At 37.7% G+C, this 19,238-nt stretch overlaps 1 pseudogene across 1 annotated transcript; it reads left to right on the top strand.

The window, feature by feature from the left end:
- Positions 1–13,719: 13,719 nt before the first annotated feature.
- Positions 13,720–14,946, top strand: LOC147358619 (olfactory receptor 10AG1-like; annotated as a pseudogene). The gene has a single exon (XR_015142503.1). The product of XR_015142503.1 is annotated as an olfactory receptor 10AG1-like (transcript).
- The last annotated feature ends 4,292 nt before the right edge of the window (positions 14,947–19,238 follow it).

Genomic DNA, 19,238 nt, shown 5'->3' with positions numbered 1-19,238 from the left:
CCTGGGGAAGAAGTTGATCCCAAGAGTAAGAATAATTCCTATTTAAAGAGCACTATTTGTTATGAAGATAGAAGATATTTTAGAGGGTGGTTAAGCCTGTTATCAAATACCTGGTGTCAAGAATTGCCTAACTACCAAAAAAAACCTTCAACAGTTCTATCAGCTTTTAACTCAATAGCTCAATTAATAAAGGTAAGCATTATATTTAGCTTCAATCTAAACAGGTAAGCATGATTCATTTTTGTCCAATGTAGAATTTAGTTTGAAATGTACCTATTTATATGTAGCATCAGGCAAAAAACACTCATTTCAGAAAATTTAGCAAGGAAACTTTTGTTGTTATTATTCTTTTATTTCAAAACCCTGATTCAGATAGCCTTTTTACTTTTCTGACCCACATCATTATATTATCAAATAAAAAATTACAAAAGTACTTTATAATATAGTGGGCCACTATATCAAAGTTTACCAACCTCTACATCATCACTATCATAATCATTTAAACACTAACCTTTATTAAGTGATTGGTATGTTTTAAGTATGTATTTAAGACTTTTGCATGTATTAAACCTGGGGATATCTCATTAAAGTTAATGTATATAACTAAGGAATAAGATAGCAAATGAACTTTGTTAAAAGGATTTTGCACCCTATTAACATCAAATACTGTTTGTTAAAAATAACTTTTATGGTAACTGAATCTGACAATACAAAAGAGATTTTGGTATGTTTTCATTTTAATCTTTAGAAACTTCAAACAAGGAATTCAGTTCACTTCAGTTCAGTTCAGTCGCTCAGTTGGGACCGACTCTTTGTGAACACATGGAAGGCAGCACACAAGGAATTAGACTTCTGAAGTCACCAGTTTTAGACTTTTACTTCCTATCTTCAATTCGATTTTACAAACCTGCTTTCAATAGCACCACATACATTTTAATGTTACATGATGTACATGCTTATTATAATCCTCACACAGTTGAAAGACCAGAAAAGCAAACATGAATTATTTGGATAAAAACAAAAGTGGCTACATAACCTGAACAATTTTGTGGCTCTTCTTTCTGAGTGTAGTAGTAGTACTATCTGAAAGATTCCAGAAGTTGGAAACCAGCAGAAACATTGCAAGATTTGAGAAGGAAAATTTTGATGAGATTGAGTTTATAAAACTAAGAGTAACTTGGGTAGGATTTGAATAACTTTAATATTTCTTACTTTAAATATGATTTTACATTGATAATTCCACTTAAGATTCATAAAATCTTGCTCCATTTGACAAAGAAAAGCAAAGTTAAGAATAAAAAAAGGTTTCAGTAAATTAAGAACATGGTATTTTTTATTGCAAGTTCTGTTTTTTTTTTTTGTTTTTTTTTTTTTTTACTTCTTCTGGCTATTTTTTGAACCCGAGTTTCCGTATGATTTCCAAATGTACTACCCTGTGTGAAAAAGTGAAAGTGTTAGTCACTCAGTTATGTCCGACTCTTTGCAACCCCATGGACTGTAACCCACCAGGCTACTCTGTTTATGGAATTCTCCAGGCAAGAATACTGGAGCAGGTAGCCATTCCCTTCTCCAGGAAATCTCCTTGACCTAGGGATATTAAAATGTACTATCCTACTTCAACAGAAAGGAATAATTTAGATAGAAGTCCAAAAAATGAGAGAAGACCTTATATCAAAAGAAGATTCAATTTAAAAAAAAAAAAAAAACAACAACTGACGGTAGTTTTTGAAGGCAGAGGTTAACTCATCAAATGTAGGGCGTGATGCATACTGAACTGAAAATATTGATGGCTCATTCAACAAGCAATTTTAATCAGTATCCAAGTATTACACTCTAATTTGAATTAAATAGGGGAATAAACATGGAAAAGGATGTTAGGATAAGGTAGTGAAAAAAATAGGCACTGTTTCATAGTCTTATACACATAATATCATATCTTAATAATGTCACCTATCAGACCCTCATTTCTGATCATTCTAAAGACACAGTTAAAACATTTTTATATTTCTTAAAATCACATTTTCATTGGGAAAATTCTATAATAATGAGTTAAGTTTAAATACCTTCTGATCCTTAATATATACTATATTAAAATATAGGGGAGGAGCCAAGATGGCGGAGGAGTAGGACAGGGAGAACACTTTCTCCCCCACAAATTCATCAAAAGAGCATTTAAACGTCGAGTAAATTCCACAAAACAACTTCTGAATGCTGGCAGAGGACATCAGGCACCCAGAAAAGCAACCCAACTCTTCGAAAGGAGGTAGGAAAAAATATTAAAAACAAAAAAAAAGAGACAAAAGAGGGAGGGACGGAGTTCCGTCCCGGGAAGGGAATCTTAAAAAGAGAGAAGTTTCCAAACACCAGGAAACCTTCTCACTGCCGAATCTGTGCCGAGCTTTGGAAGCACAGAGGGCAACATAACAGGGAGAAAAAATAAATAAACAATTAAAACTCGCAGATTGCGAGCCCTACGGTAACTCCCCCAGCAGAGAAGCAGCGCAGATGCCTGCATCCGCCATTAGCAAGCCGGGGCTGGGCAGGGAGGCGCGGCGTGGGCTGCATCACTGAGAGTAAGAATCTGGCCTGAATACCCTGAGCGCTATCTGAGCGAAATAATTTGGGCTAGCAAACCAGACTGTGGGATATCTACCACGCGAAAAGCCAGCCCTAACCTAAGACCGCCAGGCCCGCGCAGGGAACAAAGGACTGAACAGAGATAGCCGGCTGCAGATCTTCCCCCTCCGGTGACAGGCAGCCAGAGCCGGAAGGGGGCAATCGCAGTCCCAGAGAGACATTATCTATAAAACTGTAAGCAGGCTTCTTGGCTAACTAAAACTTCTTGGGGGTCTGGACGGTCAACATCTGCCTGAGAAGGTGCGCCGGTTTTAACACCCAGATAACCGAGTGGCGGGGAGGCGATAAGTCGCAGCATTGGCGCTCGCCAAACACCTCATCACCTGAGCTGCTCGGACCTGGGAAGAGCACAAAACGCAGGCCCAACTGAGTCTGCGCCTCTGAGGACTACCCGAGTGCCTGAACCTGAGCGGCTTGGACCTGGGAGGTGCATGCAGCCCAGGGCCAGCCTCGGATTGTTCCCGGCGGAACAACCTAGAGTCCGAGCAGTGCGGACAGGGAGGCTACACGCGCCGTGAGCAGGGGCAGACCCAGGGTGGCTGAGGCACTGAGAGCCCACGCCAGTGTTATTTGTTTGCAGCATCCCTCCCTCCCTCCCTCCCCACAGCGCGACTGAACAAGTAAGCCTAAAAAAAAAAGAAAAAAAAGTGTCCTCCACCGTGCCCTTTGTGTCAGGGCGGAAACCAGATACTGAAGAGACTAGCAAACAGAAGAAGATATAACAGAGGAAAACGCCTTGGAAGCTACAGGCAATAGATCAAAACCCTGTGGTTACTACGGACTACATAGGAAGGGGCCTATAGATCTTGAGAAATATAAATCTGACCAAGGAACTAGCCAAAAATGAACTGAACCGACAACACCCACAAAAAAAAAAAAAAAAGTCCTAGATATATTTTTATTATTTTTACGATCATTCTTTCCTTTTTTTTTAATTAAAAAAAATTTTTTTAAGCCCTCTATTGTTCCTTTAAATTTCACTTTTATAACCTATTACTTTGCAAAAAAAAAAAAAAAAAAAGACCCTATTTTTTTCTTCTTCAGCAAACTTCATATATATATATTTTATAATTTTTTGACCTTGTTTTTTGTTTGTTTTTGTTTTTGTTTTTTTTCTTCTTTTCTTTAACATTGTATTTTTGAAATTCCAAACTCTACTCTAGATTTTTAATTTTCACTTTTTGGTATATTTTATCAATTTTGTACCTATAGTTTTTTTTTTTTTTTAATATAATTTCTGACTTTTTTTTTTTTTCCTTCTCTGTTTCTTTCTCTTCTTCTTTTATATAACATTGTATATCTGAAACTCCAAACTTTACTCTAGATTTTTAATTTATGCTTTTTGGTATTTGATATCAATTTTGTACCTGTATTTTCTTTATAATTTTTGTGACATTGTTCGTATTTGTTTGTTTGTTTTCTCTCTTTATTTTTCTTCTTCTTCTTCTTTTTTTTTTTTTTTTTAACATTGTATTTTTGAAATTCCAAACTCTACTCTAGATTTTTAATTTTTGCTTTCTGGTATTAGTTATCAATTTTGTACCTGTACTTTCTTTATAATTTTCGCGACCTTGTTTGTTTTTGTTTGTTCGTTTTTTCTCTCTTTCTTTTCCTTCTTCTTTTCTTTAACATTGTATTTTTTAAATTCCAAACTCTACTCTAGATTTTTAATTTTTGCTTTCTGGTATTAGTTATCAATTTTGTACCTGTATTTTCTTTATAATTTTCGCGACCTTGTTTGTTTTTGTTTGTTCGTTTTTTCTTTCTTTTCCTTCTTCTTCTCTTTAACATCGTATTTTTGAAATTCCAAACTCTACTCTAGATTTTTAATTTTTGCTTTCTGGTATTAGTTATCAATTTTGTACCTGTACTTTCTTTATAATTTTCGCGACCTTGTTTGTTTTTGTTTGTTCGTTTTTTCTCTCTTTCTTTTCCTTCTTCTTTTCTTTAACATCATATTTTTGAAATTCCAAACTCTACTCTAGATTTTTAATTTTTGCTTTTATGTATTTGTTACCAATTTTGTACCTTTAAGGACCCAAACTTCAGGACCCATTTTTCACTAGGGAGTGAGATTACTGGCTTGACTGCTCTCTCTCCCTTTGGACTCTCCTTTTTCTCCACCAGGTCGCCTGTGTCTCCCCCCTAACCCCTCTCTACTCTACCCAACTCTGTGAAATTCTGTGTGTTCCAGACGGTGGAGAACACTTAGGGAACTGATTACTGGCTGGATCTGTCTCCCTCCTTTTCATTCCCCCCTTTTATCCTTCTGGCCACCTCTGTTACCTTCCTCCTTCTTCTCTTCTCTGTATAACCCCGTGAACATCTCTGAGTGGTCCAGTTGTGGAGTGCACATAAGGAAGTGACTACTGGCTAGCCCACTCTCTCCACTATTGATTCACCTCATCTCATTTGGGTCACCTCTAACTCCCTCCTCCCTCTTCTCTTCTCCATGTAACCCTGTGAACCTCTCTGAGTGACCCTCACTGTAGAGAAACTTTTCATCTTTAATGTAGATGTTTTATCAATGGTGCTGTATAGAAGGAGAAGTTTTGAAACTACTGTAAAAATAAGACCAATAACTGGAAGCAGGGGGCTTAAATCCAAACCCTGAATCCAGGGAACTCCTGACTCCAAGGAACATTAATTGACAGGAGCTCATCAAATGCCTCCATACTGACACTGAAACCAAGCACCACACAAGGGCCAATAAATTCCAGGGCAAGACATACCAAACAAATTCTCTAGCAACAAAGGAACACAGCCCTGAGCTTCAAGATACAGGCTGCCCAAAGTCACCCCCAAAACTATAGACATCTCATAAATCATTACTGGACATTTCATTGCACTCCAGAGAGAAGAAATACAGCTCCACCCACCAGAACACCGACACAAGCTTCCCTAACCAGGAAACCTTGACAAGCCACCTGTACAAACCCACACACAGTGAGGAAATGCCACAATAAAGAGAACTCCACAAACTGCCAGAATACAGAAAGGACACCCCAAACTCAGCAATTTAAACAAGATGAAGAGACAGAGGAATACTCAGCAGATAAAGGAACAGGATAAATGCCCACCAAACCAAACCAAAGAGGAAGAGATAGGGAATCTACCTGATAAAGAATTCCGAATAATGATAGTGAAATTGATCCAAAATCTTGAAACTAAAATGGAATCACAGATAAATAGCCTGGAGACAAGGATTGAGAAGATGCAAGAAAGGTTTAACAAGGACCTAGAAGAAATAAAAAAGAGTCAATATATAATGAATAATGCAATAAGTGAAATTAAAAACACTCTGGAGGCAACAAATAGTAGAATAACAGAGGCAGAAGACAGGATTAGTGAATTAGAAGATAGAATGGTAGAAATAAATGAATCAGAGAGGATAAAAGAAAAACGAATCAAAAGAAATGAGGACAATCTCAGAGACCTCCAGGACAATATTAAACGCTACAACATTCGAATCATAGGGGTTCCAGAAGAAGAAGACAAAAAGAAAGACCATGAGAAAATACTTGAGGAGATAATAGTGGAAAACTTCCCTAAAATGGGGAAGGAAATAATCACCCAAGTCCAAGAAACCCAGAGAGTCCCAAACAGGATAAACCCAAGGAGAAACACCCCAAGACACATATTAATCATATTAACAAAGATCAAACACAAAGAACAAATATTAAAAGCAGCAAGGGAAAAACAACAAATAACACACAAGGGAATTCCCATACGGATAACAGCTGATCTTTCAATAGAAACTCTTCAAGCCAGGAGGGAATGGCAAGACATACTTAAAATGATGAAAGAAAATAACCTACAGCCCAGATTATTGTACCCAGCAAGGATCTCATTCAAGTATGAAGGAGAAATCAAAAGCTTTTCAGACAAGCAAAAGCTGAGAGAATTCTGCACCACCAAACCAGCTCTCCAACAAATACTAAAGGATATTCTCTAGACAGGAAACACAAAAACGGTGTATAAACTCGAACCCAAAACAATAAAGTAAATGGCAACGGGATCATACTTATCAGTAATTACCTTAAACGTAAATGGGTTGAATGCCCCAACCAAAAGACAAAGACTGGCTGAATGGATACAAAAACAAGGCCCCTACATATGTTGTCTACAAGAGACCCACATCAAAACAGGGGACACATACAGACTGAAAGTGAAGGGCTGGAAAAAGATTTTCCATGCAAATAGGGACCAAAAGAAAGCAGGAGTAGCAATACTTATATCAGATAAAATAGACTTTAAAACAAAGGCTGTGAAGAGAGACAAAGAAGGTCACTACATAATGATCAAAGGATCAATCCAAGAAGAAGATATAACAATTATAAATATATATGCACCCAACACGGGAGCACCACAGTACGTAAGACAAATGCTAACAAGTATGAAAGGAGAAATTAATAATAACACAATAATAGTGGGAGACTTTAATACCCCACTTACACCTATGGATAGATCAACTAAGCAGAAAATTAACAAGGAAACACAAACTTTAAACGATACAATAGACCAGTTAGACCTAATTGATATCTATAGGACATTTCATCCCAAAACAATGAATTTCACCTTTTTCTCAAGCGTACATGGAACCTTCTCCAGGATAGATCACATCCTGGGCCATAAAGCTAGCCTTGGTAAATTCAAAAAAATAGAAATCATTCCAAGCATTTTTTCTGACCACAATGCAGTAAGATTAGATCTCAATTACAGGAGAAAAACTATTAAAAATTCCAACATATGGAGGCTGAACAACACACTGCTGAATAACCAACAAATCACAGAAGAAATCAAAAAAGAAATCAAAATTTGCATAGAAACGAATGAAAATGAAAACACAACAACCCAAAACCTGTGGGACACGGTAAAAGCAGTCCTAAGAGGAAAGTTCATAGCAATACAGGCACACCTCAAGAAACAAGAAAAAAGTCAAATAAATAACCTAACTCTACACCTAAAGCAACTAGAAAAGGAAGAAATGAAGAACCCCAGGGTTAGTAGAAGGAAAGAAATCTTAAAAATTAGAGCAGAAATAAATGCAAAAGAAACAAAAGAGACCATAGCAAAAATCAACAAAACCAAAAGCTGGTTCTTTGAAAGGATAAATAAAATTGACAAACCATTAGCCAGACTCATCAAGAAACAAAGGGAGAAAAATCAAATCAACAAAATTAGAAACGAAAATGGAGAGATCACAACAGACAACACAGAAATACAAAGGATCATAAGAGACTACTATCAACAATTATATGCCAATAAAGTGGACAACGTGGAAGAAATGGACAAATTCTTAGAAAAGTACAACTTTCCAAAATTGGACCAGGAAGAAATAGAAAATCTTAACAGACCCATCACAAGCATGGAAATTGAAACTGTAATCAAAAATCTTCCAGCAAACAAAAGCCCAGGTCCAGACGGCTTCACAGCTGAATTCTACCAAAAATTTAGAGAAGAGCTCACACCTATCCTGCTCAAACTCTTCCAGAAAATTGCAGAGGAAGGTAAACTTCCAAACTCATTCTATGAGGCCACCATCACCCTAATACCAAAACCTGACAAAGATGCCACAAAAAAAGAAAACTACAGGCCAATATCACTGATGAACATAGATGCAAAAATCCTTAACAAAATTCTAGCAATCAGAATCCAGCAACACATTAAAAAGATCATACACCATGATCAAGTGGGCTTTATCCCAGGGATGCAAGGATTCTTCAATATCCGCAAATCAATCAATGTAATACACCACATTAACAAATTGAAAAATAAAAACCATATGATTATCTCAATAGATGCAGAGAAAGCCTTTGACAAAATTCAACATCCATTTATGATAAAAACTCTCCAGAAAGCAGGAATAGAAGGAACATACCTCAACATAATAAAAGCTATATATGACAAACCCACAGCAAACATTATCCTCAATGGTGAAAAATTGAAAGCATTTCCTCTAAAGTCAGGAACAAGACAAGGGTGCCCACTTTCACCATTACTATTCAACATAGTTTTGGAAGTTTTGGCCACAGCAATCAGAGCAGAAAAAGAAATAAAAGGAATCCAAATTGGAAAAGAAGAAGTAAAACTCTCACTATTTGCAGATGACATGATCCTCTACATAGAAAACCCTAAAGATTCCACCAGAAAATTACTAGAAATAATCAATGACTATAGTAAAGTTGCAGGATATAAAATCAACACACAGAAATCCCTTGCATTCCTATACACTAATAATGAGAAAACAGAAAGAGAAATTAAGGAAATAATTCCATTCACCATTGCAACGGAAAGAATAAAATACTTAGGAATATATCTACCTAAAGAAACTAAAGACCTATATATAGAAAACTATAAAATACTGGTGAAAGAAATCAAAGAGGACACTAATAGATGGAGAAATATACCATGTTCATGGATTGGAAGAATCAATATAGTGCAAATGAGTATACTACCCAAAGCAATTTATAGATTCAATGCAATCCCTATCAAGCTACCAACAGTATTCTTCACAGAGCTAGAACAAATAATTTCACAATTTGTATGGAAATACAAAAAACCTCGAATAGCCAAAGCGATCTTGAGAAAGAAGAATGGAACTGGAGGAATCAACCTACCTGACTTCAGGCTCTACTACAAAGCCACAGTTATCAAGACAGTATGGTACTGGCACAAAGACAGAAATATTGATCAATGGAATAAAATAGAAAGCCCAGAGATAAATCCACGCACATATGGACACCTTATCTTTGACAAAGGAGGCAAGAATATACAATGGATTAAAGACAATCTCTTTAACAAGTGGTGCTGGGAAATCTGGTCAACCACTTGTAAAAGAATGAAACTGGACGACTTTCCAACACCATACACAAAAATAAACTCAAAATGGATTAAAGATCTAAACGTAAGAGCAGAAACTATAAAGCTCCTAGAGGAGAACATAGGCAAAACACTCTCTGACATACATCAGAGCAGGATCCTCTATGACCTACCTCCCAGAATATTGGAAATAAAAGCAAAAATAAACAAATGGGACCTAATTAACCTTAAAAGCTTCTGCACATCAAAGGAAACTATCAGCAAGGTGAAAAGACAGCCTTCAGAATGGGAGAAAATAATAGCAAATGAAGCAACCGACAAACAACTAATCTCAAAAATATACAAGCAACTCCTACAGCTCAACTCCAGAAAAATAAACGACCCAATCAAAAAATGGGCCAAAGAACTAAATAGACATTTCTCCAAAGAAGACATACAGATGGCTAACAAACACATGAAAAGATGCTCAACATCACTCATTATCAGAGAAATGCAAATCAAAACCACTATGAGGTGCCATTTCACACCAGTCAGAATGGCTGCGATCCAAAAGTCTACAAATAATAAATGCTGGAGAGGGTGTGGAGAAAAGGGAACCCTCTTACACTGTTGGTGGGAATGCAACCTAGTACAGCCACTATGGAGAACAGTGTGGAGATTCCCTAAAAATCTGGAAATAGAACTGCCTTATGATCCAGCAATCCCACTGCTGGGCATACACACTGAGGAAACCAGAAGGGAAAGAGACACGTGTACCCCAATGTTCATCGCAGCACTGTTTATAATAGCCAGGACATGGAAGCAACCTAGATGTCCATCAGCAGATGAATGGATAAGAAAGCTGTGGTACATATACACAATGGAGTATTACTCAGCCATTAAAAAGAATACATTTGAATCAGTTCTAATGAGGTGGATGAAACTGGAGCCTATTATACAGAGTGAAGTAAGCCAGAAGGAAAAACATAAATACAGTATACTAATGCATATATATGGAATTTAGAAAGATGGTAACAATAACTCTGTATACGAGACAGCAAAAGAGACACTGATGTATAGAACAGTCTTATGGACTCTGTGGGAGAGGGAGAGGGTGGGAAGATTTGGGAGAATGGCATTGAAACATGTAAAATATCATGTAGGAAACGAGTTGCCAGTCCAGGTTCGATGCACGATGCTGGATGCTTGGGGCTGGTGCACTGGACGGCCCAGAGGGTTGGTATGGGGAGGGAGGAGGGAGGAGGGTTCGGGATGGGGAACACATGTATACCTGTGGCGGATTCATTTTGATATTTGGCAAAACTAATACAATTATGTAAAGATTAAAAATAAAATAAAATTAGAAAAAAAAATAAAATAAATAAAATATAAATACATATAAGTAGCCTGAAATATTGTAGCTGATAAAATAGATTCCTGTTCAGCTTTCTTTTTCCTAGGGAAAGGAATTCCCCAGGGTGCTCAAGTGTTGGATGGACTGTTCCTGCTACCTCACTTGTGTGTCTACACTTCTGTAGCTGAAATGTTGACCCTTGTCCTCACTTAAAACTGTGAGAATATGGATATAGGTGTGTCTCTTCTTTGCAGTGGCTTTGTCTCTGTGAACTTTCAAATTAGTTAACACATACCATGGAAGTTTTGTATGATACTGAAAATGATGTAATTTGCAACTGCTACGAGAGTGGGTGAAAAGAGTATAATTTCTAGACACACACACACTCTACAGAAGGTACACTTGAACTGTACTAGTCTAAAAAGATTGATGATTCTTTCGACAAGCAATTTTAATCAGTATACAAGTACTACCGTCTACACTGAATTAAATAAGTAAATAAAACAGGAGGGTACAGGAGGTTGTTCTGAATTTTGGGTAGAAATCCTCACTTACATCTTGGGGACTATTATAAAGAAACAATCAAGTTGATTCATTTTAATTTATTCAATAAATTAAGAAATTGCTTTTGTGAGAAAATATACCTATATACTCCATAGAAAGATGTACAGAATATCATCAGTTCAGTTCAGTTCAGTTCATTCGCTTAGTCATGTCCAACTCTTTGTAATCCCATGACGCAGCACGCCAGGCCTCCCTGTCCATCACCAACTCCCGGAGTTCACTCAGACTCATGTCCATTGAGTCAGTGATGCCATCCAGCCATATCATCCTCTGCTGTCCCCTTCTCCTCCTGCCTCCAATCCCTCCCAGCATCAGAGTCTTTTCCACTGAGTCAACTCTTCGCATGAGGTGGCCAAAGTACTGGAGTTTCAGCTTTAGCATCATTCCTTCCAAAGAACACACAGGGCTGATCTCCTTTAGAATGGACTGGTTGGATCTCCTTGCAGTCCAAGGCACTCTCAAGAGTCTTCTCCAACACCACAGTTCAAAAGCATCAATTATTTGCTGCTCAGCTTTCTTCACAGTCCAACTCTGACATTCATACATGACCACAGGAAAAACCATAGCCTTGACTAGACGGATGTTTGTTGGCAAAGTAATGTCTCTTATTTTGAATATGCTATCTAGGTTGGTAATAACTTTCCTTCCAAGGAGTAAGCGTCTTTTAATTTCATGGCTACAGTCACCATCTGCAGTGATTTTGGAGCCCAGAAAAATAAAGTCTGACACTGTTTCCACTGTTTCCCCATCTATTTCCCATGAAGTAATGGGACCAGATATCATGATCTTCGTGTTCTGAATGTTGAGCTTTAAGCCAACTTTTTCACTCTCCACTTTCACTTTCATCAAGAGGCTTTTGAGTTCCTCTTCACTTTCTGCCATAAGGGTGGTGTCATCTGCATATCTGAGGTTATTGATATTTCTCCTGGCAATCTTGATTCCAGCTTGTGTTTCTTCCAGCCCTGAATTCTCATGATGTGCTCTGCATATAAGTTAAATAAACAGGGTAACAATATGCAGCCTTGACATACTCCTTTTCCTATTTGGAACCAGTCTGTTGTTCCATGTCCTGTTCTAACTGTTGCTTCCTGACCTGCATATAGGTTTCTCAAGAGGCAGGTCAGGTGGTCTGGTATTCCCATCTCCTTCAGAATTTTCCACAGTTTATTGTGATCCACACAGTCAAAGGCTTTGGCATAGTCAATAAAGCAGAAATAGATGTTTTTCTGGAACTCTTGCTTTTTTGACGATCCAGCGGATGTTGGCAATTTGATTTCTGGTTCCTCTGCCTTTTCTAAAACGAGCTTGAACATCTGGAATATCATAAGAATCTTAAAATCTAGCTATAGTAAAGGACAAGTACTTAACAAAGACGGGCAACCTCAATTCAACATATTCTCATTCACATAAACAGACAGACACAAAAATGCAAAACAAAACAAAAAAAAAACACACAAGAATGAATGGATTAAATGGGGCTAGCAGAACAACAACAATTATCAAGGATGTGAGTAATTTAGGAAGATCAGAGATGAATTGTGGCTGATGTTTCTTTCATGCAGTAAGTATGTGAGGGGTGAGCATTCTAGTTAGAACTCCTAGCTGGAACATAAGGGCCAGAGATACCTACTTCTTATCTCTTGGGTGTTCCTGGACAGAAAGACCAGCTTAATGATTCTTTTCTCCAAGTTGGAAAATCTGAATTAAAAATTTTGACTACTGGAATTTCCCTGTTAGTCCAGTGGTTGACTCTCCCTGATTCCACTGCAAGGGTCCAGATTTGATCCCTAGTCTGGGAACTAGGATCCTACATGCCATGTGGCCAAACTAAAATAAATGCATGAATAAAAACAGAAATTATATATTTTAAAAAAAACTATGACTGTTGCTTTCATAGACATTGCATTGAAATACACCCTTTTAAAAAATAAATAGTATCACATAATACTCAATGGTCAGCTCATTAATTTGGTTTTATAGTAAAAGAGCTACATATGCCTAATGTCAAAGACAAACAGGATTTAGAAATACCACTGAAAGATCATCATTTTAAAAATTAACTATCTTTATCCCCAAAATAATTTTAAGTGGCTTGCAAAATATGTACAGGAACAATAAAATTAATTTTGAATTGATAATAGGAAAACAGAATAGAGATGTGAAAATAGCATATCCGTTGAAACATTAAATCATTGTTACAATTGAACATAATTTTCAATTTGAATTTTTAAGTGTTCAGATGAATAGCAAAATTGCAATAACATGTCTTCAGAATCAAAGAAATACAATAATATATGGTAGAGAAAACAGAGACTGAAGTTGAGGGAGGAGGGTTCTGGATGGGGAACACGTGTACACCTGTGGCAGATTCATATTGATATATGGCAAAACCAATACAATATTGTAAAGTTAAAAAAAAAATTCTTTGCAAAAAAAAATAAAATAAAATTTACACAGGAAAAATAAATAAATACATAAATAAAAGTATACTTCTCTGTACTTTTAGAGCACCTGGCATTATAAGTTTGGTTTTTATAGGGAAATGAAAAGTAAGAAAACATATAATCTAGTTTATACACACACACAAAAAGAGTCAATAAAAATGAAATGACAGTACCCCTCTGATTGAATCATTCCCACAGATGAAATATGAGGAGATGCAAGCAGAAGACAATATGTCCACAGTGATACAATTTGCACTACCAGGGTTTTCTGATCTTCCAAACCGCCAAGGGATATTATTTGGGGTGTTCACCATCACTTACATCATTATTTTAATTGGGAGTAGTCTCTTAATAATAATAACTTGGCTTGACCCAGCACTGCACAAACCCACGTATTTTTTCCTGGCAAATTTTTCCTTCTTGGAAATCTGCTATGTGCCCGACATTCTCCCTAGGATTCTGGTCAACCTTTGGACTCAAGACAGAAGCATTTCTGTGCTGGACTGTGCCACCCAAGTGTGCTTCTTCCTTATGCTGGAGGCCACTGAGTGCTTCCTCCTGGCAGTGATGACCTATGACCGCTGTGTGGCCATCTGTGACCCTCTGCACTATCCCCTTGTCATGATCCCAAAGACGTGCCTCCAGCTGACTGTGGGCTCCTGGGTCAGTGGAATCCCAGTGCAGATAGGGCAAAGGTGCCAGATCTCTCTGCATTTCTGTCATTCGAATGAGATTAGCCACTTCTTCTGTGACATTCCCCCCATTCTGAAGCTGGCCTGTGGAGACACTTTTGCACATGAGCTATCAGTCTATGCAGTAGCTCTGTTGTTTGTTGCTGTACCTTTTATGTTGATCCTTTCCTCTTACAGCAAAATCATTTCCACTATTCTGAGGTTTCCCACAGCCAGAGGGTGAGCCAAAGCCTTCTCTGCGTGTTCGTCTAACCTGTTGGTTGTGCTTTTATTCTTTGGATCTGCTGCCATTGTATACCTAAGGCCCAAATCCAGACATTCTGCAGGAACTGACAGACTGCTCTCTCTCTTCTACACCATAGTGACTCCTATGTTCAATCCCATGATATACAGCCTTCAGAACAAGAATGTGATTGCAGCACCGAGAAAATTATTACTGAAAAAAGTAGTGTGAGGAGTTTATTTAAAAATGCTTTAAATACTGGCCACAGGGTTATCAGAGAAATTTTTAAAGATCTCTACATTTCCCAGTTTAGAAGTTAACCACTTCTTTTTATACTGTATTTTTCAATTCAGTTCAGTTCAGTCTTGCAGTTGTGTCCAACTCTTTGCAACCCCGTGGACTGCAGCACGACAGGCCTCCCTGTCCATCACCAACTCCCAGCGTTTACTCAAACTCATGTCCATTGAGTTGGTGATGCCATCCAACCGTCTCATCCTCTGTCGTCCCCTTCTCCTCCTGCCTTCAATCTTTCCCAGCATTAGGGTCTTTTCAAATGAGTCAGTTCTTCACATCAGGTGGCCAAAATATTGGAGTTTCAGCTTCAGCATTCTTCTCCAACACCACACAGAGCAGCCATGATTATCCCTATATCCTCTCCCTCCCCCACCTCCCTCCCCTCCCCCACCCCATTCCTCCAGGTCATCACCTGAGGCTGGGCTCCCTGTGCTACACAGCAGCTTCCCTCCAGTTATCCATCTCACACCTGACTGTGTAAATATGTTGATGCTACTTTTCCATTCATCTCACTCTCTCCTGCCCGCACTGTGTAAGTCCATTCCCTACATCCGTGTCTCCATTCCTTTCCTGCAAAGTTTCATCAGTATCATTTTTTTTAATTACATATATTTGTATAACTTAGTAAAGAAGCTTTTACAAAATCGTGGAACACTGCTGTCCCAGAAGTTCAATCACTGGTTTTTAATCTTCTCTAGTCATTTAGCTATTATTTTTTCCTTTCATTCTTTTAAAGAACAAAATTAAAATGAGTATAAGCTTATTTAAAAGCACATGGCTAGCTACACCATTCCACCAGAAGTATTGCCATGTGAATTAAAAAAAAAATGTGTTTTATTGCACAGGCTTGAATATGATTCTAAAGGAGAAAATACACATTCATGTTTCATAGTGTTTGGTGGTAGTAGATAGTATCTCTTTAGTGACTTTTTAGCTGGTGCAGAAGCTCTTTTGTGGTAGGAAATGTTTCTCTGAAGTGCAAATTTTGATATTTTAATGTATGTGTTATGATTGAGCACTTCAGTGTTTAAAGAGTGCTTTCCTCTGCTATGTATGTATTCAACACACCTTCATCTGATATATGAACTTCTATGAATATAATCATCTGTGACTACAGACACGTCTCATTAATACTTTGCAAGAATTTAATATACTCATGGTGTCAAAGGGAGAGTAGTAAAAGACGTCTTATTTTAAAGAAAAGAATCGCATGCTTCTGTATGTGTAGATTTCATAATTAAAATATCCTATAGTTAGATATTTTAGAGCATTTTTTCACAAATATCTACTATTTAAAAAAATGTTTTATTTTGTCATCCAGTTTGTTACTACTTTTATTTGATTTTAATATTAAAAAGCATTGTTGAACATGCAGACTTTGCAGATTTTATTTGAAATTTGGCTTACAAAGAATATGACCCTGTCATCATTATTTGAAATAATGGTAAAATCAGAGTAGGGAAAGTTATTTCCACAGCTTATGATTCAGTTCAGTTCAGTTCAGTTCAGTCACTCAGTCGTGTCCGACTCTTTGAGACCTCGTGGCCTGCTGCACGTCAGGCCTCCCTGTCCATCACCAACTTCCGGAGTTTACCCAGACTCATGTCCGTCGAGTCTGTGATGCCATTCAACCATCTCATCTTCTGTCATCTCCTTCTCCTGTCTTCAGTCTTTCCCAGCATCAGGGTCTTTTCCAATGAGTCAACTCTTCGCACGAGGTGGCCAAAATATTGGAGTTTCAGCTTCAGTATCAGTCCTTCCAATGAATATTCAGGACTGATCTCCTTTAGGATTGACTGGTTGGATCTCCTTGCAGTTCAAGGGACTCTTAAGAGTCTTCTCCAACACCACAGTTCAATAGCATATATTCTTTGGTGCTCAGCTTTCTTTATGGTCCAATTCTGACATCCATACATGACTACTGGAAAAACCGTAGCTTTGACTAGACAGAGCTTTGTCAGCAAAGTAATGTCTCTGCTTTTTAGTATGCTGTCTAGGTTGGTCATAACTTTTCTTCCAAGGAGCAAGTGTCTTTTAATTTCATGGCTACAGTCACCATCTGCAGTGATTTTGGAACCCCAAAAAATAAAGTCTGTAACTGTTTCCATTGTTTCCCCATCTATTTGCCATGAAGTGTTGGGACCAGATGCCATGATCTTAGTTTTCTAAATGTTGAGTTTTAAGCCAACTTTTCCACTCTCTTTCACTTTCATCAAGAGGCTCTTTAGTTCTTCTTCACTTTCTTCCATAAGAGTGGTGTCATCTGCATATCTGAGGTTATTGATATTTCTCCCAGCAATCTTGATTCCAGCCTGTGCTTCATCCAGCCTGGCATTCTGCCTGATGTACTCGGGCTTCTCTTGTTGCTCAGCTGGTAAAGAATCCACCTGCAATGCAGGAGACATGGGTTATATCCCTGGGTTGAGGGAAAGCTACCTACTCCAGTATCCTGGCCTGGAGAATTCCATGGACTATACAGTCCATGTGTTCCCAAAGAGTAGGACAGGACTGAGCGACTCTCACTTCATTTCACTTCACTCTGCATATAAGTTAAACAAGGAGGGGGATAATATACAGCCTTGACATACTCCTTTCCTGAATTGGAACGAGTCTGTTGTTCCATGTCCAGTTCTAACTGTGGCTTCTTGTCTTGCATACAGATTTCTCGGGAGGCAGATAAGATTGTCTGGTGTTCCCATCTCTTTAAAAATTTTCCAGTTTGTTGTTATCTCCACAGTCAAAGGCTTTGGCATAGTCAGTAAAGCAGAAGTAGATTTTTTCTGGAACCCTCTTGCTTTTTTCCATGATCCAACAGATATTGGCAATTTGATCTCTGGTTCCTTTGCCTTTTCTAAATCCAGCTTGAACATCCGGAAACTTACAGCTCATATACTGCTGAACCCTGGCTTGGAGAATTTTGAGCATTACTTTGCTAGCATGTGAGATGAATGCAATTGTGTGGTAGTTTGAACATTCTTTTCCATTCTCTTTCTTTGGGATTGGAATGAAAACTGACCTTTTCCAGTCCTGTGGCCACTGCTGAGTTTTTCAAATTCTCTGGCATATTGAGAGCATTGCTTTCACAGCATCATCTTTTAGAATTTGAAATAGCTCAACTGGAATTCCATCACCTCCACTAGCTTTGTTTGTAGTGATGTTTTCTAAAGCCCATTTGACTTCTCATGCCAGGATGTCTGGCTCTAAGTGAGTGATCACACTATCGTAATTATCTAGGTCATGAAGATCTTTTGTATTTAGTTCTTCTGTGTATTCTTGCCACCTTTTCTTAATATATTCTGCTTCTGATTAATAATACCTATATTGGTACTGACCTATAGTTACGTTTCAATCTCCCTTTCCTTTGAATGTTCACACAATCATGATAATAAGTTCCTATGACTAAAATTTTATCATTAAAATTAAATTAATTAAATATTTATAAATAGCCTATAAAGAAGATGGGTTGTCCTCTAGTTTGGAAAGGATCACTTTATTGTATTTGAAATATAGCACAATTTTAACAGTATTGTGCATGTATCATTGGAACAATTGTGACATAACAAACGTGTTTTGTTCTCACATTATTTACTGTCATCATCTGTGTGTTTCTGTTTGCAAACTGTATCGACTAGGTGTATGAGAGTGTCTGTGACAAACAAGTGACTCAGGAATGACAAAGACCTCCTGCCAGCATCTAACTGAGATTATTTCTCAACCCACAGGCTGACCATGACAACGTAGTTGTCAAAGTTGATTGATTGGTAAATGAAGATAAAAGGTCCTCTAGACTGGATCAAGGGAATGGACATGTATAATACCATAGTGATGTTTTCATTAATTGATAGCATTTTAAAATATATTCTATAACATTTTAAATTTGCATGCAAATGAAAATGTATTTTTTTGTTGTAAACTTTTTGAGAAGTCTGACAAATCCACAGAGTTATGTAACCAAAAACATGATCAAAATACAGAACAGCTTGATAACTTTCCAAAGTTCTCATTTTTTGTCTCTCTAGTTAATACCCTGGAGAAGGCAATGGCACCCCACTCCAGTACTCTTGCCTGGAAAATCCCATGGAAGGAGGAGCCTGGTAGACTGCAGTCCATGGGGTCGCTAGGAGTCGGACACGACTGTGTAACTTTCAAGCAGACAACCTGAGCGACTTCACTCTCACTTTTCACTTTCATGCATTGGAGAAGGAAATGGCAAGCTACTCCAGTGTTCT

This window comes from Bos grunniens, chromosome 15, assembly GCF_055505025.1.
Source record: "Bos grunniens cultivar Pamir isolate PY7600 chromosome 15, Bosgru_T2T1.0, whole genome shotgun sequence".
Lineage (NCBI taxonomy): Eukaryota > Metazoa > Chordata > Mammalia > Artiodactyla > Bovidae > Bos > Bos grunniens.
The sequence above is the reverse complement of the archived record's forward strand: the minus strand, read 5'-3'. Positions and strand labels throughout refer to the sequence as shown.